At 35.5% G+C, this 27,659-nt stretch overlaps 1 long non-coding RNA gene across 3 annotated transcripts in view; it reads right to left on the bottom strand.

The window, feature by feature from the left end:
- LOC112836030 (uncharacterized) overlaps window positions 1-27,659 on the bottom strand; it is a 120,815-nt gene that overhangs the window by 21,976 nt on the left and 71,180 nt on the right. For 2 of the 3 annotated variants that reach the window (XR_012377720.1, XR_012377721.1), the window contains exon 3: window positions 20,006-20,118. This is a non-coding gene — a long non-coding RNA (uncharacterized lncRNA). Of the gene's footprint in view, window positions 1-13,801; window positions 13,837-20,005; window positions 20,119-27,659 lie in introns of those variants that run through there. The other variant, XR_003211365.2, reaches the window with a different exon arrangement.

Genomic DNA, 27,659 nt, shown 5'->3' with positions numbered 1-27,659 from the left:
AATAATAGCTTTCTCACTAAAGACAGGAAGTAAGAAAAGGATGCCTGCTATCCCCACTATTATTTGAAATAGTTCTGGAATGTTAGTCAATGCAATGAGAAAAGAGAAAGCAAACAGAAGTATAAAAATGAAAAGAAACAAAACTGTTTCTACTTGTACATGACAGGAATATCTATCTATCATCTACCTATCTCAATATATCTTATATTTATTTGTGGATATGTGTATATAGAATTAATAAATTAAAATTCAAATATACAAACAGAAGCTAATTATAAGATATTACAGAAATTAAGATGCCATTTAAAATAACAACCATAAAAACACAACATTTAAACATAAACTTAACAAGATATGTACAAAACTTATATTTATAAAACCATAAAATACTCCTAAAAGACACATAAATAGACTTAACTGAATGAAAAACGTGTGATATTCTTGGATAGAAATACTAAACATCTTGAAGATATTGGTTTTCCCTATGCTAATTTACAAACTAAGCCATTCTAATTTATCAGTTTTGTTGTTGATGTTTTATATTTTTGAAACTAAACTGATTATAAAATTTATTTGAAAAATAAGCAAGAATAGCCAAGGAAAACACTGAAAAAAAATCACTACAATGATAGCCATACTAAACATCAACACACACTATAAAGCCTCTGTAATTTAAAAATAAAATCTGGTATCAATGCATGAATAGAGAGACAGATCAGAATGGAAAACCCAGAAATAGTCTAATTATGTATGAAATTCAGAATATAATAATGGCAGCACCTCAAATCTCTGGGGATGATTATTCTTTTTAACAGGTGGTGTTGATATAACTGAAGATCCTTATAGGAAAAAAAAACCAATAAAATTAGATGAATTTCAATTTGCAAATTCTTCTGCATCAGAGAATGGAATGTAAGTAAATGAAATTAGACAGTAGTAGAAGAAAATTTATGATTTTCTCTGTAATTTGAGCAGAAGAAATTTTACTAATTATGACACAAATCATAAAAACTAAAATCAACAAAAGAAAAGATCAATTTTAATTTCATAAAATTTTAAAAAGAAAATTTTTTGTATGCCAAAACACAGATAAGCAAAGAAGAAAAGATAACTGGAAAACTGGAAAATAATGACAACTTCTATCACAAAGAGTTGATATCCCTAATATGTAGAGACTTTAAAACAGAAGACAAAGGCCAACACCATTAAAAAAATAGATAATTCACAGAAAAAGAAACGCAAATCGACCTTAACCGTAAGAAAAAGATGTTCAGTCTTCTTGTAATAAGAGAACTGCAAACTACCACTGCATCGACATACTCATCTACTGTCAGGTTGGAAGAGTCTAAAGGTCTGAAAGCATATTCTTTAGGAGAGAGCGTGGGAAAGCAAACACTCTCAGATATAGTTGGTTTGTCAATACTTAGCAAAATGAACACACGTACTCTATCTGTTGAATCTGCAATTCTACTTTCAAAAATCTATCTAAAACACACACTGGCAGAAATGTGAAAAAAAAATGTATGTAGGAGACTGATGATCATGGCACCGTTTACAAACCCAAATTGGCTGACTTGTGTATTCACACTGTGGAATGCTGTGGAAACTTTAAAAAAGGACTGTTAACTATCTCTGTAAACCAGTATGGATGATCTTTGTCATACATCATTAAGTGAAAAAAGGAGGGAGTAAAAAGTGAAAAGTGGGGCATATAGTATTCTGTTGTTTATAAAAAAATATTTGCACTCTACTCTGACGATGATCGCATTGTAGTGTGCAATAGAATACACATACATGCATTCATGTGAGAGAGGAACTCAGAGGGAGTTCCCATGTGCATATAGTGTTGGAGTCTTTCCCAGAATCTTCTCTTGAGAGTTGTATCAGGCAACTAAAGGAATAAGAGGAACTGGGGTGAGACACTCTCTATGGTGAGGAAATGTGTCATTTTTAGTTAACGAAACAGTGCAGAGTGAAGAAATAGCATTAAGAAACAGATTACTTACTTTCTTAAAAGATCACGTCTGTTTGAGATTTTGATGTATGTACATTAGTTTGCAAGTTTTTATTACCTTCAGCTTCTTAGGAAAAAAATAAGATTTAAAAGGGTAAGGTGATTCTTTTATGCTTAAAGAAATCTAATATGTTTTAAAGTTGATAATTATAACATTTGCATTAAAGCAAAGACTTCTCACCTGTCAGACATTGGCAAAGTAATGTTCTTTTATTCTATATTCTTTTCTCTACTGAATAAGTAATGCCTTCTTTACAGTTTTGATAGTTTGTTATAGTTAATCAACTGGAACTAAAATATTTAATGTGTATATAAAAATAATAAAAGTCAGTCATAACACAACCATATAAATAAAATAAGTATTGCATTTTGGTCCCCAGTGGTAAAAGATTTCCTTAGAAATATAAATGAGATAAAATACTGGTGAAAAATTCTTCTCTAACTTAACTGCAAATGAACTTCCATAGAATAATATGGATTTCTGAGTTGCATGAGGTAAGTACCTTAAGGAGCGGGGCTTGCCTTAAACTTTTAAAGGCACTGTGCATTTAATCCCATGACATGGGATGGGAATGTAGTTCAGTCATATCTTTATAAATGTTAAATTTTATATCACAGGTGTAAAAAGCTCACAATTTTTTCCCAATCTGGTATATTTCCCATAACTAGTCCCCTGGTCCTGAGTCAGACAGGCAGTTGATATTTATTTAGTATGAATGTGTACTCACGCCAGGCACAGTGGCAATGTAACAGTAAAGAAGACAGATGTGGTGTGTGCGCTGGTTCAGCTCTATTCCTACACCAAATACCTCCTGGAATTGGACCCCCACCTGTAGGCTTCCTTTTGGGTTTACCGTGTTGTCTTCTGTTGTTCAAATGTTAGATTTGCCTTCCACCTGCCATTCCACATACCACCATGTCACAGGTCTTTCTTGTGTACACTGGTGCAGAATTGATTAATTACCTCCGGCTTCAAACATGGATAGTTCCCTAGATTCTGAAGAATCTCACACTGGTTTATTTAGAAGTCTCTATTCACATTATTAAAAGAATCCAATTAAACCGCAGTCATTGCAGAACTAACATCCTTGATTTTTATTTTTTTCCCATCACAATAAGTACAAATGCTCTGAATCTGTTTAATGACAGATTTTCTCCCCCATTTCTTTTTTCTCCACATTACATTCTGAGGTTGATTTCCCCTACCTGGACTCTCTACAAACATGTCTTTCCTAAAGAGTTCCACTTCAGAATATTATGACATGGAAATTGCCAGGAACTCAAATACCCCCTTAGTCTCCCTTTATTATTATCATAAGATGTCTTTTTGAAATTTATTTTAAGTTAGCTACCTACTATTACATAGATTTGGTACTATTTTCTTATTTTTCTCTGAACCACATTATATTATCATTAATTTTTCTTCTTTCATGCATTCTTCTTGCCTAATAAGAAAAAAATAAGTATAGAACAGAGGTTAAGAGCCTTCTGTATAGTGCGACTGTCTGGGCTAAAACCCTGACTCTGTCATTTACCAGCTCTGTGGACTTGAGTAATCTCCTCAATCTCTTTGACGTTCTTTCTTCAGATGTAACAAAACAAAACAGAAAACAAACAAAAAACAGGGTAGGATGGGAGAGGTAGTAATGTCACCTACATCAAAAGTTTGATATAAGAATTAAGTAGATTAACAGACATTAAGATCTGAGTGGCTTCAGGCACATAATAAGTGCTTAATACATTTTAACCATTATTCCATTATTCATTTTAGATGCCCTGATCTCCAGGGCACAGCTATTATACAACGTCTGGGCAGCAGGATTATAGACTTGGCAAGGTTGTTTCTCAGCTATCACTTTCTGACTTTGTTCTCTGGGACAGTTGAGTGCATATCCTGACACAGCAGCGTTGCAGAAAGATTTCCACCTCTTGATAACTCAAAACCCCTTGTATCTGGATAAGTATCAAGGAAATAGACTGGTATAAATCCATAAGAATATTTCCTAAGAATCAGGAAAAATGAGGACAGTTGAGACCTCAACCAGAAAGCATGAATGAAATTCTCAAGGATAATAGGTCCTGGAGCAATGACATATACTTTGAGATTCATCAAAATTACCTGAATTTCTTATGAAATACAGAAATTCTACTTCTTTGTAGATTATATACATGGAATCAGAATGCATCTATTCTATTCACTAGGTATGTGCTGGCACCCCAATATAGGTCTGGGCCAAGCTCTAGGAGGATTCCTATGTAAACTAAAGTTTGAGAATCATTAGCTTTGATCTGGGATTGCCAAACCATGGCCTGTGGGCCAAATCTGGCCCATTACCTGATTTTGTAAATAAAGTTTTATTAGAATACAGCTACACTCATTCATTTACATGTTATCTATGGGCTACTTTTACCCCACCATGGCAAAAGTTGAGTAGTTACTACAGAGAATATAGGATACACAAAGGCTAGAATATTTACTACCTGGTGCTTTACGGGAAAAAGTTTGCCAACTCTTAGCTTAGAGCATGGCAGGGAAGTGACTTGTCATCTGGAAGAGATTAAATTATCTTTTGCCAGTCCAGACAATAGGAAACTGAACCATTTTCAAAATTTCCAGTTGCATTAATTTTAAAAAAGCTGTACACCATGAAGAGTTTCTTCCAAAAGGAAAGAAATGAGAAGAGTCTCCAAGCAAATCCATTTCTCCTCATTTTTGGTGGGGAGAATGTAAAATAAAACCAAGTGGGAAATTACAGCTTTTTGTTATTTTTAGCATTTAAAAAAAATTTTAAGAACACAGTAGCTGTAAACTTCATTTTCTTTAAGAATAAATCGGCAATAACTGAAATCAAACATGGAATGGGAGTTAATAATGGGCATTGGGCTCCAAGATTTTATTTTAATAGTGGTTTGATTGAAGCTAGATGTTAATGACAGAGTGAATTATTTTTTTAAAATTACACTCCATCAAAAAAATCCAAAACTGATTAAAAAAATCCAAAACTGATTAATTTCAAAATTACTGTTTCTCATAACATTTCTATCATTATCCTCTGCTTGAATGCACACAGAAAATAGTTCTGGATGATAAAATAACTACTCCTGTTCCTCTATCTGCTCCACACATTTCACATGAACCTGAATGCTGCTTGGAAAGTCAGAATTCTGTGAGAGAAAGTATTGATTTTTACCAACCTGGAAAGTGAAACGAGAGAGAGAATGACATTGCTAGCCATAGGGAGTTTAGTTCAGGTCAACAACCCCTAAGTTTTATGAGAATTGTTCAGAAATTACAAATGTTGCAGTGCTAAAGGACTCTGACATAGAACTGGAAAACACATTTTGACGTTGGGTAGTGTTCAGCCTCTGTTCTGCCGCGGTCACTGAAATCCTGAGCACATTAAGTATACCACAGAGGTTCAAATGAGGCTGCTTTTTGGAATGGCATTTGGCCTAGATGGAGCAAAAATTCACATGCGAAGTTAATTCCAGGGCCGCAAACTGCAGTGTGTAAATCAGCCAGTTTGCTGTTGCTGCTCTATGTGCGCTTGCCCGTGTTATCAGAGATATCATTACATTAGGACATAATGTGACAGGCCCCAACAGATGAAAATGTGAACCAACAGAGCATGGGAAATAGTTTTATAAGCAATCTTTTTATATTCTTCTCTCTTTAAATCTCTTGGTTTGTTGGTTTGTTTGAACCAAACCTAATCTTATTGGGGAAATGATAAAGCCATGTTTTAGTTTTGTTTGCTTACATTTTTCTTCTTTAATTACAAGTCAGCCTCTGCAATTGGTTACACAGAAGTAACTAACTATGAGACACGTTATTTTTACTCTTTTCACTTTGGTGCATTTTATTATTATTATTATTATCTTTATTATGATGCAGTTCTCTAACATTGTTACTGTGTCTTAAATGCTGCCCTTTACAAGTCTATACCAAAGGAAAGGAGAGTTAACACCTCAGTCTGGAAAAGCTTTTCGCTCTAATGGGCTTGTAGTGTGTCATATTATTCAATCAGTGCTCTCTTAGGATCTTCTAGTTCATGTGCTACCATCTCGGCCAAATAATACACTTCTTATTTATTATAATCTCACTCGCTTATCAGACTGTATTGAGTTGATAGCTGAGATGTACAAAACAATTAAAAATAAAAATGTAGGCAATAAAGAAAAAAGAGTCAATGCATTTTGAATGTCTTCTGTAAAGGGCAGAATTCTCAAATTTCCTAATCAATCAATAATTTGAGTTAAAGCAAATCATTATGTTTATGGAATGTGTAACAGGCTGGCTAAATCAAAGAGGACTCAGAATGGGAATTTGTATTGGAGCCTTTATACCTATTCAGTGGAAGGGTAATAAGAGTTGCTCATGAGAACTGGGATTCAGAATTGCTAATTTTTTTTATTCTAAGACCGACCTTCTCCAAGGAATGTCAATGTCAAAAATACATCGTGTGGTCAATTTCAGGGGCTTTGAAGATGCTCTAAACCTGGCCTGAGGTTAAGAATCCCACCTGTATCATGTGTCCCATAACATCACATAGTACATAGTACAATAGCATATTTGATAGTATATAAAATCAATTCTACTTTGATAATAAATAAAAAACAAGTACAGACTATTTGGAGGGCACTAGTCAGTCCAACCTGGGAAAGAAGTGTAGATAACAACCCAAACACATGCATTTGCTCATTTACATCATGAAATAAATGAAATGTCTTCAGAGTAATAATACAATTTTTGAGGGAAAATATTATATAATTGTTATTATAAAAAATATTACAATAATAAATCGTTGTTATTTTCCATTATAGTCTACTATATCATTATAATTTGTGAAAGGAGGTTTTGACTGGAATAACTACTTAAAGAATTACATCACAAAGCTGAGAATTTCTTTTTTTCCTTTATATAAGTATTTTGGAGACTTCAAAGAAAGTTGCTATCTGGAAATGCAAGAACAATTATTCTTATTCTGATAATGTAATTAGAACCACACTCTCTTCATTGCACTAAATTATCCTAATGATCAATTTTAGACTAGGGTTTTTATTCAAAATCAGTAAAATTTTCCCACAAGAGAAGGTAGCACACTGAAGCAGATACATGAGTAAGTAACAAATACATTAAAATCAGAAGCATAGAATATGTCAAGCAGAAAGAAAATTTAGTAAATACATTAATTGTTTGGCTTACTTATTGTGAGGAAAACAGCTTTTTTCGGATGAAGTAATTCTATGCTAAGCCATTTGTTATAATTCCCATAATGAGAAGCACTTAGTGATTCTGAGATACTCATTAATTGATTCATTAATTCATTGGATAAATATTAACTGAAAGCCTACTTATGCCAGACACCGTGGTAGATCTGAGGATATGAAGATTAAAATGACAAAGAGCCCAAGTTCAGGCACAGGAAGTAGGTATGTAAGCAAATAATCTAATGTACTCAAGTAAAATGATAAGAACAAATGCTACACATAGAGAAAACCTGTCTGGGCAGAATTGATTTACTCAAATGTGACAGGTGGGGAGTGCGAGGGCACTACCCAAGACTTCACAGAAGAGTTTCTGCTGAGAAAAAGGAAAACTGATATTTTCACATACTTCTAGAAATCTAAGCCTCGTCTATCTGACAGGCCCAAAATACTGAATATATTAAATATACCTTGTTGCCAGTAAAAATAACTCAGTGGAAATTGAAAATTGAAATATAAATATGACTTGTTTTGTATGTTTCCTAATAGTTTCATTTTTCACTCTTAAATATCTCACGAATGTCAGCCTTTTGCAATATTAATTTCAGTTCAAAAAGCATAATTTAAAGTCTGTTGTACATGAAGCATTGAGTAGAGTAAAAGTAAATTAGCCATTCATGAGCTTATTCAACCTGTTATGTATTGAATGTGATCTAAGTGCCAGGCATTGTGCAGAGCATTAAACGTAAAAGGAAAAGCACAGGAAACACAATCCCTGCCAGAAGAGTTAAATCCTCATGGAGAAAGATAGGCATTAATAAAATAATCAGAAAAATGTGTAATTACAAACTGATATGAAGAAATAGTAAAAGGGGTATCTAGGGAATATAAGTGAGTTAATGTAATTTTTGGGTCAGGGAAGCCTTCACGAATAAAATGGTATTTAAAGTGAAAGTAGAAGTGTAATTTTGAGTGAACAAGGAGAAGGAATGTGTGTGTTGGCTTTTAAGGAGAAACAAGAGAAGAGGCAGAGTGGGAGAGGCCATTCTAAACTGAAGAACAACCTCTGCAAAGGCCTCAAGAAAAGAGATCATATGGATTACTCAGAGACTCACTGGCCATCATAAAGATTTCACTATCCATCCTCAGAAAAATAAGAAGCCGTTGAGGAGTTGAAGGAAAAGAACTGCCTCAAGGAACTCAGAGTATGGCAGGGGGAACTTCCACAGGCAATAAAATTGGTGATATGAAGAAGTTCTCATTGAGGGTTAGAGAAGCACAAAAGGGGGCACTTAGCTCAACCTGGAGATCCCAAATTCCTCTCTGAGAAATAAAATGCCTGAATTGAGTCTTGAAGAATGACTAAAAATTATCAAGAGAAAGGAAGATGGATAGGTATTCCAGACAAAGCAACAATCTATGTAAAGAAATGAAAATGTAAAATAAATGTCATAAGCAGAACACACAGACATTTTTTCATTACCAGGAAATAAAACGCAAGAATGGAAAAAGGAGTGGAAAGACTTGAGACTATACAGAATCTTTGTGGGTAGGGCCATAAAACCATGATAGGATTTAGTAATTCATTCTATAGGCAAGTCATTAAAGGGTGTTCAGCAGGTGTTTATATGATTCACACCTTATGTAGGTTATTCTGAATGGGGTAGAAAGGATAGACTTAAGGTGGTCAAGAATGAATGCATGGAGACTACTGAGGATGCTGTTCTAATAGGGGAGGAGAGAGGAGCTGAGAGGCTTAAGTAGAATAGTGATAGTGGGCCTAGGGAGAAGTAGACTTAAGACATGTCTAGGCTGTAATATTTGCAGGAATTAGTCATTAATTGACTATGGAGGCTATGGAGGTGAAGTAAACTGAGAAATCTAGGAAAATTTACACAGTTTATTGCTTGGCTACCTGGCTATACAGCAGATTCATTTAGTGATATTAATAATAGAAAATCAGATTTTTGGATAAACTATAATGAGTTCAGAAGTGGGACTTCTAGAATGACACTGTGAGAAGTTTGAGGAAACTTACCCCCTGGAAAGACATCTATTAAACTAGTCAAAATTAGCAAAGGCAGTCATCCAATTTCTCTGGAGATCGATCAAAGAGCTTGCAACAATTCAAGAAACATTAATTTAACATAATCTATGGAGCCTAGTGAAAAGGGTGTGATACCATGACACTCAAGCTAAGGGCTCCATCCATACCCCTGCAGCTTTGTGCTACAGAAGACTGTTCCAGCAGTTCCCATCTCCCTCAGATTCCTGAGGTGGAAAAGCTGTTCTGGGTGTATTCCCCAGCCAGTGAACATCAGCATACTCCACTTCCCAGAGCTCCATGCTGTGAAAGACCTATACCAAGCATGTAGTGGCATCAGGGCAGCATGACCAATTCCCCTACCCTCAACTTCTACTGCATAGAGAGGATACAAATCAGGACTACACGCAGTCCCCTATATCTTTTGAGCTGCTGGGGTGGGCTCAGCAGGCAAAATACAAATTCCATTTCTTCAGCTCTTGGGGTGGAAGAGCCATTCTGGGTAGATTTGACAGCCAGAGAAGATTGGCGGATCCCATCCCTTCAGCTCTGGGCTGCAGAAGATCTATACTATGTGGTTGTAGCAGCACCAGTTTCTGTTGCCACCTCTGGGCCAACACACACTGTCACTCAGACAGAGAAGATGTGGGTGAGGAACCTGGTGAAGACTGAGTTCCCAATCCCCCCAGCTTTTGCTCTATAGTGCAAAGGTTCTGTACCATGCTGCTTCCATCCCTCCTATCCATCCAATGGAAAGGTGGAGCAAGCCTAAAAGACTCGTAACACTCTGCTAGCCACAAACAGCATAATTTTATTTGGTTCATACTGTTACAAAGTATAACCCAGGGTATTGTTGAAAACAATAGAACAGTCAGCTAAAAATTAATGGAGTCTAACAGCTGAGTGTGATACCAATAAGACCTGACAGAAGCTTAATGGGAAGACCAGGGAAAAGACAGGCAAAAAGAGTGTGCTAAAATCAGAGTCATCCTGGTGGTCAGGAATGCTGTGTGCACGTCCTCTGAGGAACAACCAGAGAAGGAAATCCGGAGCTGTAGGTCCCAGAATGAACACGGGGCAACCTTGTAGCCTCCCTAAACAGTGAAAGCAGTCTTTAAGCCAACTACCATTATGTTTAGAAAATGATGCATGAGAATCAAAAAATCAAAACAAAGCAAAGAAGATTTGGCAATTATGTGTAGAATAAACAGAAACATGTAGCTTTGATTGCGGGGCTAAGGTATTTCAGAGTTGCCTGTTGTAGCAACTGGTGCCGCTTAACATCTTTTCCTTTGAGATTATAGGAAAAAGGAGTGAGGATACATCCTGATATCAATGAATCTGGGGCAGGAGAAGGAGGCAACTGATACTTAGAAGCCTCAATTGTTTTGAATTAGGAAGTAGGACAGTAAAGTCTGTTGAGAGATGGTGGGCAAGTAAAGGGTTAGCACAAGTGCTGTGCAGAGCAGAATTAAGCAAGCATGAATAAAATGGTTATTGTGCAAGGCTGAGGTACCATCTGAGGTTGGAGAATATGAATTTTGTGGTTGCATCAATCTTGAGGGCTAATTTGTTTTATTCAAACTCCCTTAGCCCCAGGAAGTCGCTAGCATGCACCCAGTATTGTAGTTTTGCTGGGAGGATGCAAGAGAGGCAGGGATGCAACATAGTTGATGGTACTGATCAGGGACCATAAAACATACCCTGAGAGCAACAAAAGTAAAACCAAAAGAGAGATGACTGAGAGAAGATTGTGGTATCAAGGAAGTAGAAGTAGTTATGTGATATAAAAAAATAAATAAAGTTGAAGTTAAGGGTACGGGAGACCTGAAAGCATTAAGGCTGTAAACAGAAAGTCAGACATTGGAATTTGGTGTTTTTGACAATAATAATAGTGAGAGTTACAGAGTGACTGTGTGTGTTATTGGCAATAGAATAGGAATGAAATCTCATTGAGTTCAGGATATCACATGGAACAGAAAGAACTAAGGAACTAGATTCATTATCAACATGAACACTGAAATCACCCTGATACTTAGACTTATGTGGTTGAGAGAAAACATAAAACTATATCGGATATAAGGAACAGACTATAATGTTGGATGGTGATTGCAGTTAGCAGATGTGGTGACACAGACATACAGTATTCACCATAGAGGAGGGAGACTTTCCCCTCCAGAGGTAGAAGGGTAGTGCTTTGGAAATGGAAATAAAGAGGTAGAAGAATGTCGACCTCACTTTCAGGCATTCAACTACATTGGGTATGGCAAAAAGTGTATTTCTGTGACAAATAATAATAATGGCAGCAATATCAGCATATTAACAAGTGTTTATTAAGGCAGGAGGTGGCTGGATGGTCATTGAAGAGGCTGAAGATTTAGTAAAGCTGCTTATCATGGAAGTAGGTGCTGGGCTGGGAAGTTTCAGAACTTAAAGGGCAGAATAGTGTGGAAATGTGCATAAAAAAAAAAAAAAAAAAAGGAGATGAAAGATGACTGAAGGGTGTTATGTTTCAGATGCTAGAGGAAAAGACTATGAGGCAAGGAGGGTTTAGTTAGCCATAGTCATCTAGATGTAACCTTGGTGTCAAACTGTGGAACCACACAGCAAGGGAGGCCCGGGGGGGGGACCTCCATACGAGTCTCAGCACTGTCATCCTTGCAGAGATATGGCTAGAAGATCTACAATGGTGCATTCCAGGCTCAGATTTTCAACAGTCTATGTATTTTATACCCTATTGCAACATACCCTAAGTGGGTAATTTATAAAATTTCTCCTTGACTGCAGATGTTAGGGAAAACATTCTATTGACATAATTATTTCAGAAAGAGAAGCAGAGTTGGGGGGATAGGGTAGAGACAGAGAATGAGGAAGAAAGGGAAAGAACTGAAAGGTAGGAGGAAAAAAGAGAATCAAATCATTCTATCAGTAGTTGTATGTAATCAATAAGGGGACTAGAACCAACTTGCAGACGGGATTCTTTTTGTTTTCCTGTGAATGTTGACATTCTCTAAAAATACAAGTTAAGAATGCAGGTGTCCTGTTCAAATATTTTCCTGGTAGCTGTGGGAGAGAAGCTTGGATTAAGGAGTCCCCAAGTGTTTGTGTTGCTAACATTAAGTTAATCAGTGTGGTATAAATCCGGATGCTTATGATTTTGTTAGAATATAAATTCCTCATGGGAAGGATCTAGCTCTTTTCCTACTTAAGGAAGTGTTTTGTATTTAAAACATACATAAAAATACCTTCAATAAATGTATTTGATAACTTGATGATAGTACTCACACTGTAATATTTTTTCATTCTCTAATTCACTACCTTCTAGGGAAATCAATATTAAATCCTAGACTAAGATATGTAGGATCTTCCTTCTGCTGCCCTAGTATAGACTAACTCACTGTTCAACAGCACACACATATACATGTACCTCACACAAGGAGACACATACATGCTTGCTCATACAACTACACACGAAACTATGCCTAGGCAACTGTATATATGACTTATATGTATAAGTCATGTTTCTGCAGTTAAACTAGAAACTTCCATGTTTTTCTTCACAGCTGTTATATTTTATACTCAATTACATGTAATGTCACCGAGTATAATAGAGTCTGATTTCCCTCTGCTTTGTATAAAGCACTGTTTTTTTCAAGTGCCAAATAAAGCCACAATTTCATTTTAAGATAATTAACATGGGTGACAGATTTCCCCTCCCAAGTTTACAAAGCAACATTTAAAAGTTATGTGTATTTTAATATGGAGGAAAAATGTTTATTAAACTAGATTCTGCGAAATTAAAAATTCATTTTAGGGGGTTTTGGTGCTTTGGAAGGTGCATGGATTCCTCAGGACAATGTTATATATTCTTCAGCTATTTCAGACTAAAGTATATTTATATAACCTACTATTATTTATGTCCAATTAAAGAATTGTTTTCTCTTCTGAAAACCTACTGATTTCTTTTTCACTCTTGTGGCAAACATGTTGCAACTATTGATAAGACATTCAACAGAAAAAAAAAACAGAGCTAGAAATATTATCACAATTCATGATTGATCATCTTTTTCTGGGTATCATACTCAATAATTCAAATTCCCTGAAGCATTTGTTTTTGCCATTGCTATTTTTAAGACTTACAGAAACCTGTTGGTCAAGACATAGATTTACATATTTTGTTTTTAGTATATCAGTGCTTTACTTCTTTCACATTCTGTACATTTGTGTGCAATTATAGATGGCTGAGAAAAATCTCCCTATGTAGTTTGGAATTTGAAAACAGTTGTTTAATTATCATTTATGTTAAATATTTGAAGCTAAGTATCACTTCATGTGTCAGGCTAAAAACTTTTCAATTAAGTGACTCTCCAGAGAATATATACTACCTTGTAGTATAAATGTGACATGACAAGAAAGGAAAGACAGGGGACAGAGTTGCCTACAGCTCTACAAGTGAGTGGAATTAATTCTTACAGGTAGTGGTTTATTCAGGTGCCCTGGAAGCCAACTCCGTGATGGAGATTTAAGTGCTGGATGGAGGTTTATTGAAGAATGGTCTGGAGAACGATGCCTGAAAAGAAGAGAAGGGAGCAGGACTGAGAAGAAGGTGAGTTGAACTGTGATGCAGTTGTTTAGAGGCTTCAGCTGGTCTCCAGGGAGCTCCAGTCCTTCACAGTCACCTCATACTGAAGCCAGAGGCCAGGCCTTTGCACCCTGTATAAACCAGTCCTTGGATGCAAAATTCCTTTGGAGGCAGGGAGAGCGTTTGGTGAGGCAACCTGGAAAGGGATGCCTGTGTGGGCCATCAGCCAAAAGGAGGAATAATGGCTATAATCCTAAAGGTGGATCTCATTAATGCACTACAGTATCCACTACCTTTAACAAAAGTATTAAAAAATAACAAAAGTTATTTTTACCCCTCAGTCTTCTCTGATTTTAAAACCTAAACAGTGGTACTTCCTCAGACATCACCTGATGGTCACTAGTATCATTCTTATCTTTGTCACCTCCTAGAGGTATCAGTATATTCCCAAGCATTGGCTGGATTTCTGTAACATGTTTTCTGTCAAAATCTCAAAATGCAATTCAGAGAAAATTTAAGATAGCATTTAAACAGTGCTGTTACTTCTTAACATTTGAAAAACAAAAGAAAACAAGAAAAACGTAAGCCATTTCTTAGCTTCTCCCTCTGACCCTCTCCCCTCTCATGCTCTCTCTCTCTCTCATTCTTTCTCTCAAATAAATAAATAAAATCTTAAAAAAAGACATTTCTAAGAAAAAAAAACAATGTAACAATTCCACTCATTGACATCTTATTAATGGTAAGATTATTTCTAAAAAGAGGTCATGCAGCATGAAGAGAAGACTTACAAATTTCCCATGAAAACATGAAAGTTTATTATACAAAGACTTTATGAGGAAAGGAATTACAAAAAATAAAGCAGAAAAAAATAATTTTTGGATAGATGACTATAGGTTATATGCTCATACATGAAATATAAGCACAATACTTGAAATTTAATATATTTTGTAGATGCCACCAAGACTTTTTGACTGGGAATCATAAAGATAATATGACAATGTTAGGATGATTCTAAGTCACTGAAAGTTTTACCCGCAAAATACATGTGCATCTCTCTGTACCTATGAACCTCAGAAAGTGAAGTGTCTTGCTACTTAGCCAAACATTCACTCATCCATGCATTCAACAAAAATTTAATGAATACCTGCTATGTGCTAGGCATGTTCTCAGATCAGAACATTGAAAAGGGTGAATAAAAAATACAGTTGTTAGTTGTATTTCTAGTCTTCATTTTCTCCTCTCCGATACCATATCCTTTAAAAAATTTATTTTTTTAAGTTTTTAAAGATTTTAATTAATTAATTTATTTATTTATCTGAGAGAGTGCAAGCAGCAGGAGGGGTGGGAGGTAGGAAAGAATCTCAAGTTGTCTCCCCACTGGGCACAGAGCCCCACACAGGGCTTGATCCCATGACCCTGAGATCATGACTTGAGCCAAAATCGAGTCGGACGCCCAACTGACTGAGCCCCCCAGGTGCCCCATCCTTTGAAAAGAGTGTTCTCCCACTGTGGATGGAGAATACTTCCTTGGCTCTTGACTTTGGAAATGGCCATATGCTTTGATTCAGCCAATGGAAAAAAGATAGGCAAAGTGGACGGTGTGTTAGTTTCAAACCTAGTTGTCAAGAGACCTTTCCTGTCTCCACTTGCTCTCTTCATCTCTGGTCAACACAATGAGAAAAGTATATCTGGACTAGTTTTCTAATCTCAGGGGGAGAAAGAAAGAGACATTAAGAAGTACCCCAGCTAAATTCAGATTAGATCAATTGACCTCTAGACAAACTCACAGTTTCAGGAATAAATAAATGCTTATTATTGTATGTCACTGAATATTGGAATTTTATTATAGTTGCTAACTGAAAAAAAATACCTTCAGGCATTTCATAATTAAATGTGATAGAAAAACATATGGATATAACACACTTTGGTAAATAACATAATAGTAATAGGAGCCAAATCCTGGGAGAAATGAAACGAAAAATAACTGCCTGAAATGATCAAGTACATAAGTATAAAATTGTGGTATTGTGAGAACAGGCAATAAATTACCTAACATTATAGAGAATGTAGATCCACAGATTGTTTTTAATATAAAAATACAAAACTGGCACCAATTCAGGATATATAAAAGGATAGGCAAGTACTCAGACATCTAATTCTAATTCTGCTAAAAGCTGATCATCCAATAAACAAAAGAAAAAAAAAGAGCATTATTTATCTTTCAGCCAAGTTCATTTCTCAACAGACTGAAAAGGGCAGTGAGAAAAACTGCTTACTCTGGATTTAATTTTTAACTAGCAAAGAATGACTTGTTAGTGAACTCAACTATATAAAATAATATCCATATGTTGGACTCTACCACATGAATTTTTTTAAATGTCTTATTTAGAATAGTTTTAATTGTGGAAAAGTTACAAAAATAGTACAGAAAGCTCACATATACCCCACACCAAGTTTCCCTTATCTTTAACATCTCCCATTTGTACAGTTTATTTGTCATCATTAATGAACATTTATAAACTATTATTTTTTAAAGCCCATATTTCTTTCATATTTCCTTAGTTTTTACCTAATATCCTTTTTCTGTTCCAGGTTTTCATCCAGCAAATCACATTACATTTATTTGTCAAATCTCTTTAGGTTCCTTTTGAATGTGACAGTTTCTCAGATATTCTTTGTTTTTGATAACCTTGATATTTTGAGGAGTACTGGTCAGGTATTATATAGAATGTGCCTCAATTGGGATTTGTCTGATGTTTTCCTCATGATTAGATGTGGGGTTATGGGTTTGGAGAGGAAGATCACATAGGTAAAGTGTCATTCTCATCACATCATACCAAGGGTATAGACTATCAATATGACTTGTCCCTGCTGATCACCCTAACCTTGATCACCTGCCTCTGGCTGAGGTAGTGTTTGTTAGGTTTCTCCACTGCAGAATTAATTTTCCTTCCCTTTCCATATTGTACTCTTTGAAAGGGAGTCACTGTGTGCAGCCCACACTTAAAGACTGGGGAGTTATGCTCCACCTCCTCAAGGGCAAATTATGTACATACAATTATTTGGAATTCTACATGGCAGATTTGTCTATGCTCTTTTATTATTTATTTATTTATTATTTATTTACTTTTAATTATTTTTATTTAGTCATTTATATCGTATAGAGTCATGGATATTTATTTTATACTTTGGATTATAATCCAATATTTATTTATTTTGATATTCAAATTGTTTCAACTTTAGCAATTAGAATGGAGCTCTTTCAGTTGGCCCCTATATCCCTCTGACATACTCCACTGGTGTGCGTGTGTGTGTGTGTGTGTGTGTGTGTGTGTGTGTGTGTGTGTGGCACTACACTTTCTGGCACTACACTGGAGAATGATACTAGAAACCAAGTTCTAGGTGCTATATGTGTTCATTGTTACTGGAGTATCATTGTTTCTAGTGCCTCTCAGCTGAAAGAATAAGGAAATATATATGGTGTACCAACTCATATATAAACACATATCTACCTATATTAAGCCAAAACTTCAGTTCATACTAATGTCCCAAACTCTAATCCACTCCCACATGGATCATTCTAGCCTCCTCTATTTGCTTATTTGTAAACTTCCACTCCAACAGTGGATAACTGGCTCCCCCATCTACTATCCCCTTCCTTAACTTTAAAATTCTTAACCTATATGCCCATGGGGAACAATTTTATCAACTGGAAGACATTGCCTCTAGTTTTTCAACTTCACTCCTTTCCAAAGTTGCATAGATCAGCACCATTCTTTCTACTACCTTCAGTGAACTGTTTTATACATTTGTGCTACAGATAGATTCCTTTTTCACATTATATATTATATAGTGAGATTCCTTGACTGCCTAAATACTCTAAACAATTTTTCATACATTAAAGTTCATCCTTTGACCTGTAAAACTGTATAGGTTTTGACAAATTCACAGTGTTATGTTTCTATCATTAAAATACCATACAGAATACTTTCACATCTTAAACATTCCCTTGATTCTCCTATTCAACTTCTCCCCAAAACACTGTCAAACATAGATCTGTTTACCATCTCAACAGTTTTCCTTTTACAAAATACATAAATTGGAATCATACAGTATGTAGCCTTTCCAGATTGGATTCTTTCACTTAGCAATATGAATTAAGGATTTGTCTATGTCTTTGTGTGCTTGATAGCTCATTCCTTTTTATCATTAAATAATATTCCATTGTACAGATATACCACAGTGTGTTTATCCATTCACTACCGAAGAAAACCTTGGTTGCTTCACATTTTTGGCAATTAAGAATAATGATGCTGTTACCGTCTGCATGCAGGTTTTTCTGCAGACATAGGGTTTCAAATCATTTGGGTAAGTATCTTGGGAGTGTGATTGCTGGGTCATATGGCAAAACTATGTTTCACTTTAAAAACAAAATACTTTAATTCCTATCTTTGTTCCCTTATTCCTCCACAAGCAAGGTGGTTTTGTTGTCCCCTTTAGATTCTTTCAAAATATTCTCTTTCTCTTTGGCTTTCTGCAGTTTGAATATATGATATGCCAAGCCTGTGGAGTTTTTTTGTGGGTTTTTTGGTCATTTTTTGTTTTTATTTTTTTTCTATTTTTTCTACTTTATCAGTTTGATATTCTCTGAGCTTCCTGGGATCTGTTGTTTGGTGTCTGTCATTAATTTGGAAATTTCTCAGCCATTTAATAATTAAAATTAAATATTTTATTTAATTTTAAAATATTTAAAATTATTTAAAATTTTTTAAATATAATTTAAAATTTTAAAAATTATTTAAAAATTATTTTAAAAATAAAATTAAAAATCAAATATTTATTCTGCCTCATTCTCTTTCTTCTCATTTGGAATTCTAATTTTGTATATGTTATAATTTTTAAACTTTTTAAATTATGTCCCATAATTCTTGGATGTTCTGTTTTGGTATTTTTTTTTGTTATTGTTGTTCTTCTTTTTCCATTTAGTTTGGAAAGTTTTTATTGACCTATTTTCAAGCTCACTGAATCTTCGTTCAACTATGTCAAATCTACTGATGAGTTCATTAAAAGTATTCTTCATTTTTGTTATAGTGTATTTAATTTCTAGCATTTTCTTTTAATTCCTTCCTAGGATTTTTCTCTCTTTCTGCTTACATTACTCATTTTGTCCTTGCATAGTGTCTGCTTTTTCAACTAGATTCCATAACATATTAATCATTGTTAATTTCAATTTCTTGTCTGTTAATTCCAACATCTCTGTCATATCTAAATTTCGTTCTTCCTCTCTTCAGATTATATTTCCTCTTCCCTTTTGACACAACTCATAATAATTTGTTGAAATAAATTGTTGAAAGTCAAATATGTTGTATCAGGTAGTGGAAACTGAGATAAATGGGACTTTAGTGTATTTATTCTAATTTGGCTAGAAGCTGGGCTGTGTATAATGTTTGCCATAGCTATAGACAGTCAAGGCTTCGGTTTCTTCTATTACCTTTATTTTTGTCCTCCCTCTTGATGTTGAGACTTCCCAAATATTCATCTTCAGAGAGAGAGCCTATATTTTACAACTTTTTGAGTTGTAATCCCCTGTTGCTATACTGAAGCCATGTTTGTACGGTGATAAGGTGTGAGTAGGTGAAACATTACATGATTTTCTGATTCAATCTCTGTCTCTTGGCTGGCCAATGTCTCTAAGCTGTGACTTAACAGAATTGTTTCTCCAATTGTAGCTCCCCCTCCAACTCTTTCCTGCCTTACTGTTCAGTCTATTTCCTTGTTGCCCCAACATCGTTTTGACTCTGTTTTCCCACATATATTTTGGTGAGACAGTAAGGTTTGATGGTCCTAAAGTGGAAACAATGTCTGTTCCCAAATAGGATACAAATCTGGTGAAGTATTTTTCCCTAGAGAGTAAGCCTTTGTTATGGAGAAAGCTCTGGGTCCATTCACAGTGATTACTCTTCTCTTCCTGCGGGAGCTACAAAGCAATTCTCCTCCAAGCTCTATCATGGGAACCTTGTAGAATTTCTGGAAATAAAAGTCTAAATAGTGTGGGGAACCCCCTCAGGACAAAGGTCCCCAGTTGTTCCTCACTCTTCATGCTAGCCTACACCCAGTCTCCAGAAATTCATCAGAATTAGTATTTCATTGTTCTTACCAGTTTGTGCTTCCAGTGACTTCTGTTCCAGGTAAGCAGATCTCAGCTATGATTCTGGATGCTCCTATCTCTCCAGACTTAAAGGAGATAGTTGGCTCTTTTATCTCAGTTCTCTGATGGGTCCAAAAGAAATGAATGATTTTTAGTTTGTCTAGCTTTTTCTTATTTTAAAGATGAAAGTGATGGCTTCCAAGCTCTTATTATGTCTGAGTTCAAACCAGAAGTCTCAGATAATTCTTAAACAGTCAGGATCTTTCAAAGTAGATGTGTTTAGGAGATTGTGATTTCACTCTAATTGAACAATATAATTTATCACGAAAGGAGGAAAGCATGTGGCATAAACATTATAGAGGTAATTCATATATGAGGTATGAAATTGGGCTAAATAATAATTGGAAGGTTTTCCAAACCTGAGATTCCACAATTCTCTAAATTGTGATGAGACAGAGCAAGTCAACCCAAATGAACAAATTCTCCAATAGTATGTTTACCAACATGAGAATGCCTTAGAGCAGGCAGGGAGTTTTAGCTGAAAATCCCTAAATTGAATTCAAGATTATGATGAACTTTCTGAAGCTATATAAAAAACTGTGCATGTAAGAGCATCTGTGCTTTTCTCAAGCTAAGAGAATCTATAGCTTTCAACAGATTCTAGAAGAGATTCCTAACTTCTGTAAAATATTAAGAATTAAAAATTTTGATATTGTACCCTATGTCTAGCTTTGTTCAATAAACAAAAGATATGAGTGGTATAGAAGTTTTATTGCTTCATATTAAGTTATATTCAATTCAGAAATCAGGTATTGTTTATAAAGTATCAGGCACCAAGGGCTGAATGCAACAGGTCTTGCCCTAGTGAGGGAGAAAACTGACTAAGCAGAATATTATATCTTTTTGGTAAGAGGTTCAATGCATTCAAAAGTCCAGATATAACAGAGAGGGAACTACAAAGAGTTCAATGGGTTGGGCAATGTGGGATCTCATTTTGTAAACAAAAGGATATTTGGGTGGAAATGCAGGCAGAGGTCAATTCATAAAAGGCCTTGTGTACCATGCTAAGGATTTTAAACATCCTGAAATCCATGAAGAGTAACTGGAAGGTATTTTTAACTGAAGAGAGATACATTGTCCATTTAAGTGATAGAAAATTCATTGTGGCCCTTACTGTGAGGAATATATAGGGTAGTAAGGTAGGATACTCAGGCAAAACTAGATTTGAGAAACCCGGCAGATAAGTGCTGAGGTAATCCAAGTGAAAAAGGAGTACCTGGACTATGGATATGGCAATAGGATGGGAAGAAACAATATGGATTCCAGAGGCATTGAGATGAACACTGGATATGGTGAGGAGGAGAAAGAAAAACAGCCTGACTTTTCTTGTTCCTAGCTTTTACATTCCCAGGTAGTAATTAGAACTTTTCATCATTAATTTTCAAATTAATTAATGTATTAATTTTTCAAATTAAATAACAATTTTACTCCTAATTTTATTTTTTTACTATTTTTTATTATGTTATTATTTTTTAAAAAATGTTTTCATAGATTTTATTCAAAGCTGGAGTGTCAAATGAAATATCAGGTAAATACTTATGTATACAACATACACTTGTTTGTATATTTGTTTGATTTGAATTTACTGATGCAAATATGAATGGTGCCTCTGGAACAGATTTTTTTTTCTTTTTTTGCCTCTGGTACAGTTTTGCACTTTTCTACTAGATTGTTCTTCTAAACATGGTTTAAGCATAAAATACTTGGAAATATTAAACCTGTATCTTTTATCTGTACAGTAAAAAAGATCTGCTTTCCTCTGGTTGTTTCTTCTCTAGATTATTTGAAGTGATGGCTAAATCATTGAATATGCTGCTCAGTGATGCCATGTTGTGAAATATTGATGATGTATTACTGTGAAGCAATTTTAGGCACTGATGTGAAAGGTGCTATTCAAACTGAAGTTAGAATTTGTTCTTAGGCAACACATGGCAAAGTTTACGAGCATCTGTAAGCAGCTAATCTCAAGCTCAATTATACTTAAATTGAAAGAGAGATACCTGCTATCACCATCAGAGGCCAAAGTAAAAATAAAAAGAGGGAAAAAAAAGCCACTGTACTTCCTAATGAAATATCAAACATAGAAAATAAAAGACTCCAAGATTGAATTTTATCAGCTTGTAGCACATTTGCAACAAATAATTCCTCTAAGCAATGAGGACAACTTCCAGAGCATAAGACATTGGATGAGGGACTGACAAGAGCAAAGTAAAATCTTCCTGAGCAAATGACTCTTCAGTGGCTGTTTGTTCTTTCATAACAGTTGTCAGGTCCATGCTGCAGTATCTTTTATATCACAAATAGGTATTTGGTTACCTATAGAAATATGTAATGTTCTGGTGGAGATAATATTGAAGAGAATGCAAAAAGTATGTTACTACTTCTTACTGCTTTCTAACTTTGGACTTCGAAAATTAATAGGTCAGCAGTGGAGATAAGACACATTTCTCGTTTTCTGGTCCCTGAATGTAAATGGTTCTTAAAATGCCTCAAAAGAGTCCATTTTCTGGAACTAAATTATAAGAGGACCTTGGAAAACATCTCTGGAGATCCAGTTGTAAAGGGGAAGCCCCAGGGAGAGGGGATTCTGGAGAATGGATCTAAAACTTTTACAAACTAGGCACAAAGAAGGCATTATACACATGTGATAACAACCCCTACCCCACTTTCTCTTCCATTTTTTTAAGGATTTTTTTTAAAGATTTTATTTATTTATTTGATAGAGAGAGTGAGAAAGAGAGAGAGCACATGAGCGAGCAGGGGCAGAGGGAGAGGGAGAGAAACAGACTCCCCTGCTGAGCAGGGAGCCTGACACAGGGCTTGATCCCAGGACCCTGGGATCATGACCTGAGCTGAAGGCAGATGCTTAACTGACTGAGCCACCCAGGGCCCCCGACCATTTTCTCTTCCTAACACACTACACAAATTGCCCTATTTCTCCCCCATTTGATTGATCATATTAACAGTCTTCACTTCTTTAATTTTATTTTTATTTTTTTAGATTATTTATTCATGAGAGACAGAGAGAGAGAGAGAGAGAGGCAGAGGGAGAAGCAGGCTCCGAAGGAGCAGGGAGCCCGATGCGGGACTCGATCCCAGGACCCTGGGATCATGACCCGAGCCAAAGGCAGACACTTAACCATCTGAGCCACCCAGGCACCCAACAGTCTTCACTTCTTTAAAGATTTTAGATGGTAGGGGTTGAGATGAATGGAATGATTCTAGGCCATCTCACCTGTTGACCACATAGCAAGAATTCTAGAATCTAAATTAGTTATCATTTAGAAATCAGTAGTGGTCCTACAGATGTTGGTGCTGCCCATCCATTTTCTCCATCACCCATGTAGTACTCAGCACCCTGTAACCTGGGGACTTCCTGCTTCCTTTGCTTAACCTTTACCACCATTTGGTGGTAGCCTACTTCTCAAAATATATTACAACACAAAATCTCAGAAAACTTGGCTCTTTGTAAACAAGACTTCTGTAGACCACCTTCTCCAATAGATGACAAAGGACTAGTCTTAGAAGAATTCTACCTCCAGTGAGGAGTCCATCAATCATATTTGCATAAATGAAGGAATGGAGGAATATGCCCCTAGAAGAATTATGATACATGGTGTTTCTTTTTTTCCCTGAAATGCTCTGGCTGGAAATACCAGGTAATTTGTTTAAGAAGTTTAAGAAGTTTTTTTGACCCTCTAAAGTCAAATCCAATTTAACTCAGCAAAATTTTAATTAGTGCCTACTATAAGCCATGTGCTGTAGTAAGCAAACAAATGTGAAAAAGACATGGTCTCTATCCCCAAATCCAACAGCAGATAGGTATGAAGACAGTCACTACACAATACTGTGGTATGTGTCATAACAAAGGGAGGGTCTAAGTCCTCAAACTACACAAATAAGGCAGTAGCTTTCCATGTTTCTTGGGGATACAGAGAAGACACACAAATGGAATTAGAGCTGCATTTTGAAGGTTATAATCATCAGATGAAAAATAAAAAGCAAACAGAAAAAATATATTAAAATGATACATGCAAAGGTCACTGACAAGAAGGAATAGCAGCTGCTTAGGGACTTTTAAGCAGTACAATGCATCCTATGTCCAGCACACTTGACCCATGCCCTCTAGAGGCAGAGATGACTGATTAGGTTGCATCTACATAATGATGGTTTTATATGCCAAAAGAGGAGTATGGATTTTATTTTGAAGTTAGCTTTTAAGCATGAAGTGATAAAGCCAGAAATTTAACAGACAGGGTATAGTACAGGGAGACAAACTAGAATAGGAAAGATATTGAGAAAGAAACCATAATACACTTTTCTAGCTAAAAGCAATGGGCCCTTCAATTTCCAAAGTAATATATACATACATACATTTAAGCATACATAAAAGATTATAAAATTAATTAGTATTTTATTATAATAAAAATTTAACATTTGGCATGAGGTCCGGGGTTTAAAGATGTAAATATAAGTAAGCCAAAAGAATTGAGCTTCCTGTTCACATAAAATGATCATTGAAGTATTACCCTCATTACCTCAAAAATGTATTTCTGATTTTAAAAGCATTGAAGAGCAATGCAGGATTTTACTGAATTCTCTTGTAAAGGTGATAGGGGCTTAAGAAGAAAGGTGAGAAATTAAACCACACAAACACAGCAAAATGTCCTTAAAATCTTTTGTAGACAGCTTTCTTTTGAGAGTTCCTCTTGTCATAGCAGTTGCTTACAAAACATTTATCCTTTCTCCATTTCTACTCTCCTACTCCACTCTCTACTATTTCACCCAACCACGCATTCCTCCAGCCTCCTTCCACAAAGCACTGTATGTCTTTTCTAATAGAAATGTTAGTTAACCCTCTTGATGGTTTCTTCCAGGTTTCCTCTGACCTCTATCAGCGCTAATATCAGATATTAACACTTACCAGCAAAAGCCTGGAAGACTATCAGCATGATGAGTACTCTATCTTTAGAAGACAGGAGATGAGGACAGCATTATGAACTCTTTTACATTCATATTTTGTCCTGTTACTAAAGGACAAAAAGCAGTGGAAAAGAGGAGAGTTTTGTGTCCCCGCTGTTAATTGTGTGCAAGGAGAACATGCATGCATAAGCACTCATTCATATTCCGCTCTGTATATAGAGGAAAGATAAGTAGAATTATAGTTAGTGTAAAGCACACTTGTGTGGAAGACATGAGATTCAAATTCTGTTCCTTTTAAATTTTTGTAATTTTTGCTATCTTGGCTTCACTTTCTTTATCTATAACTTGAGGGTCATTATAGAATATATTTCAAGGGCTCTTCATAGCAAAGCTACAATTTAGGCATTGACTTTGGTGTCTGAGACCTAGTTTTGAGCTCCCACTCCACTATCGTTAATTAGCTGTGTGGCATTGAGCAGGTCCTGTAATAACTGCAGGTATATTTACTCCACTGGAATATGCGGAGTCAAGCATCCATCTCAAAAAGAAAACAAAATAATGATGTAAAGCGCTATCTAAACACATTAACTACTATTCTAGGAATCAATTCTCTAGGATTCCAAGTTACGAAAAGAAATACTGATAATATTTTTATAAGATAATTCTGAATCTATCCCCCTAGCCACATATAGACTTCAACTTAAAATGTTCTTGACAGATGAATAACCATTCTTATTTATGTTAAAGTCTTACTGGGAAAATATTACTATCTCTTTCAATACTATAGTCTACTAATATTTAAATCCTAATCATCTTTTTCTTTGCCTACTTGTGATGGAGAACAACCAGTTATCATTCTTTATATAATAACCTTTCGTAAGATGTGCTCAGTATAAATTACCTTTTTATTAATATTACCAAGATGCTGTTGTTATAGTCATGGTACTTAAAACAACAGTTATCCACAATTCTCTTATCTCTCCATACAGAATCCATTTACTGCATTGCCTCCCTTCACTGCTGATTACTTCAAAGGGATAAAGAGAGCACAGGGAGGCTATGTTCCTTGTTAAGATTAAATAATTAATTGAGTAAATAAAATCAAAGCCAGGAAGAAAGGAACTAACTGCTCCTTATAAATGTTTACTTGGTTTGCCTTGATGCCCACAGGTGATGGTTCTTATCAAAACCTGGATGCTATTTATGACACCGTAAGATATTAAATGGTAAGAAGAATAAACAAGTGAACAAAACACTGATCTCATTAGCCTTGGTTAGTGAGAGACCATTTTTCAGCATCCTCTGCTGACCACAAACAAATACATTTTGAGAGATTTTCTGAACTTGTCTCCATGTTTTGGTATTGTTTGTACAATTTCATGTGCTATGGCCTTAATTTGTACTGCATTACTCATCTCCTTTCCGTGATGATCTACACCCTACTCTGTTTTCAAAAGATTTAACAGAATATTTGAATATTTTAGTTTACATTGACTTCTGCTTTCTAGCAATTTCCATCATGCCTAACAATGTAGTATCTATTTATATAATATGGTGCATTACCCTTTTTAAAAAACATATTGTAAATTTTGTTTCTATAACTTTACCTACAAATACCCGATTCAAGAAAGCATATATAATACTTGTTTTTGTAGCTCCAAAGACATAGGGGACCTAGCCCAGGATTGGCTCTATATCCAATGCTCTACAAATATATTTATTGGTTATTTTCAACCAGGATACTATATTACCCAAATTCAAAGGATGCTATTCATTTAGCATGCAGCATGGAGACATTTGCACTATGGAAATGGGAGTGGTCAACAAGACCAAATGCATTGGAATAAAATAATGATGAGGACCCCGGAGTTATTCCATGATGGCAACTGTGCATAGACTACATTAAGCATTCTTTGAAACTACAGATGAATGATAAAGAAATAGTCATAGTTTTAAGAAAAAGAAATAGTTCATTTTTGCTTTTGTTTCTCTTGCCTTTAGAGATGTGTCTTGCAAGAAGTTGCTGTGTCCAAGGTCAAAGAGGTTGCTGCCTGTGTTCTCCTCTAGGATTTTGTTGGATTCCTGTCTCACATTTAGGTCTTTCATCCATTTTGAGTTTATCTTTGTGTATGGTGTTGAGAGAATGGTCCAGTTTCATTCTTCTGCATGTGAGTGTCCCATTTTCCCAGCACCATTTATTGAAGACACTATATTTTTTCTATTGGATATTCTTTCCCAAAGATTAGTTGACATTGAGTTGAGGGTCCATTTCTGGGCTCTCTATTCTGTTCCATTGATTTCTCTGTCTGTTTTCATGCCAATACCATACTGCCTTAACAATCACAGCTTTGTAATATAGCTTGAAGTCAGGCATCGTGATGCCCCCAGCTTTGGTTTTCTTTTTCAACATTCCTCTGGCAATTTGGGGTCTTTTCTCGTTCCATACAAATTTTAGTATTGTTTGTTCCAGCTCTGTGAAAAATGTCAATGGTATTTTGATAGGGATTGCATTGAATATGTAGATTGCTCTGGGCAGCATAGAAATTTTAACAGTGTTTATTCTTGAGACAAACCATATGAGACTCTTGAATCTGGGAAACAAATTGGGGGCTGTGGAAAGGGAGGTGGGTGAGGGGATGGGGTAACTGGGTGATGGGCATTAAGGAGGGCATGTGATGTG

The sequence above is a fragment of the Callorhinus ursinus genome, unplaced genomic scaffold (assembly GCF_003265705.2).
Source record: "Callorhinus ursinus isolate GAN/ISIS: 27379988/994484 unplaced genomic scaffold, GSC_fseal_2.0 scaffold4, whole genome shotgun sequence".
In the NCBI taxonomy this organism is placed as follows: Eukaryota; Metazoa; Chordata; class Mammalia; order Carnivora; family Otariidae; genus Callorhinus; species Callorhinus ursinus.
The sequence above is the reverse complement of the archived record's forward strand: the minus strand, read 5'-3'. Positions and strand labels throughout refer to the sequence as shown.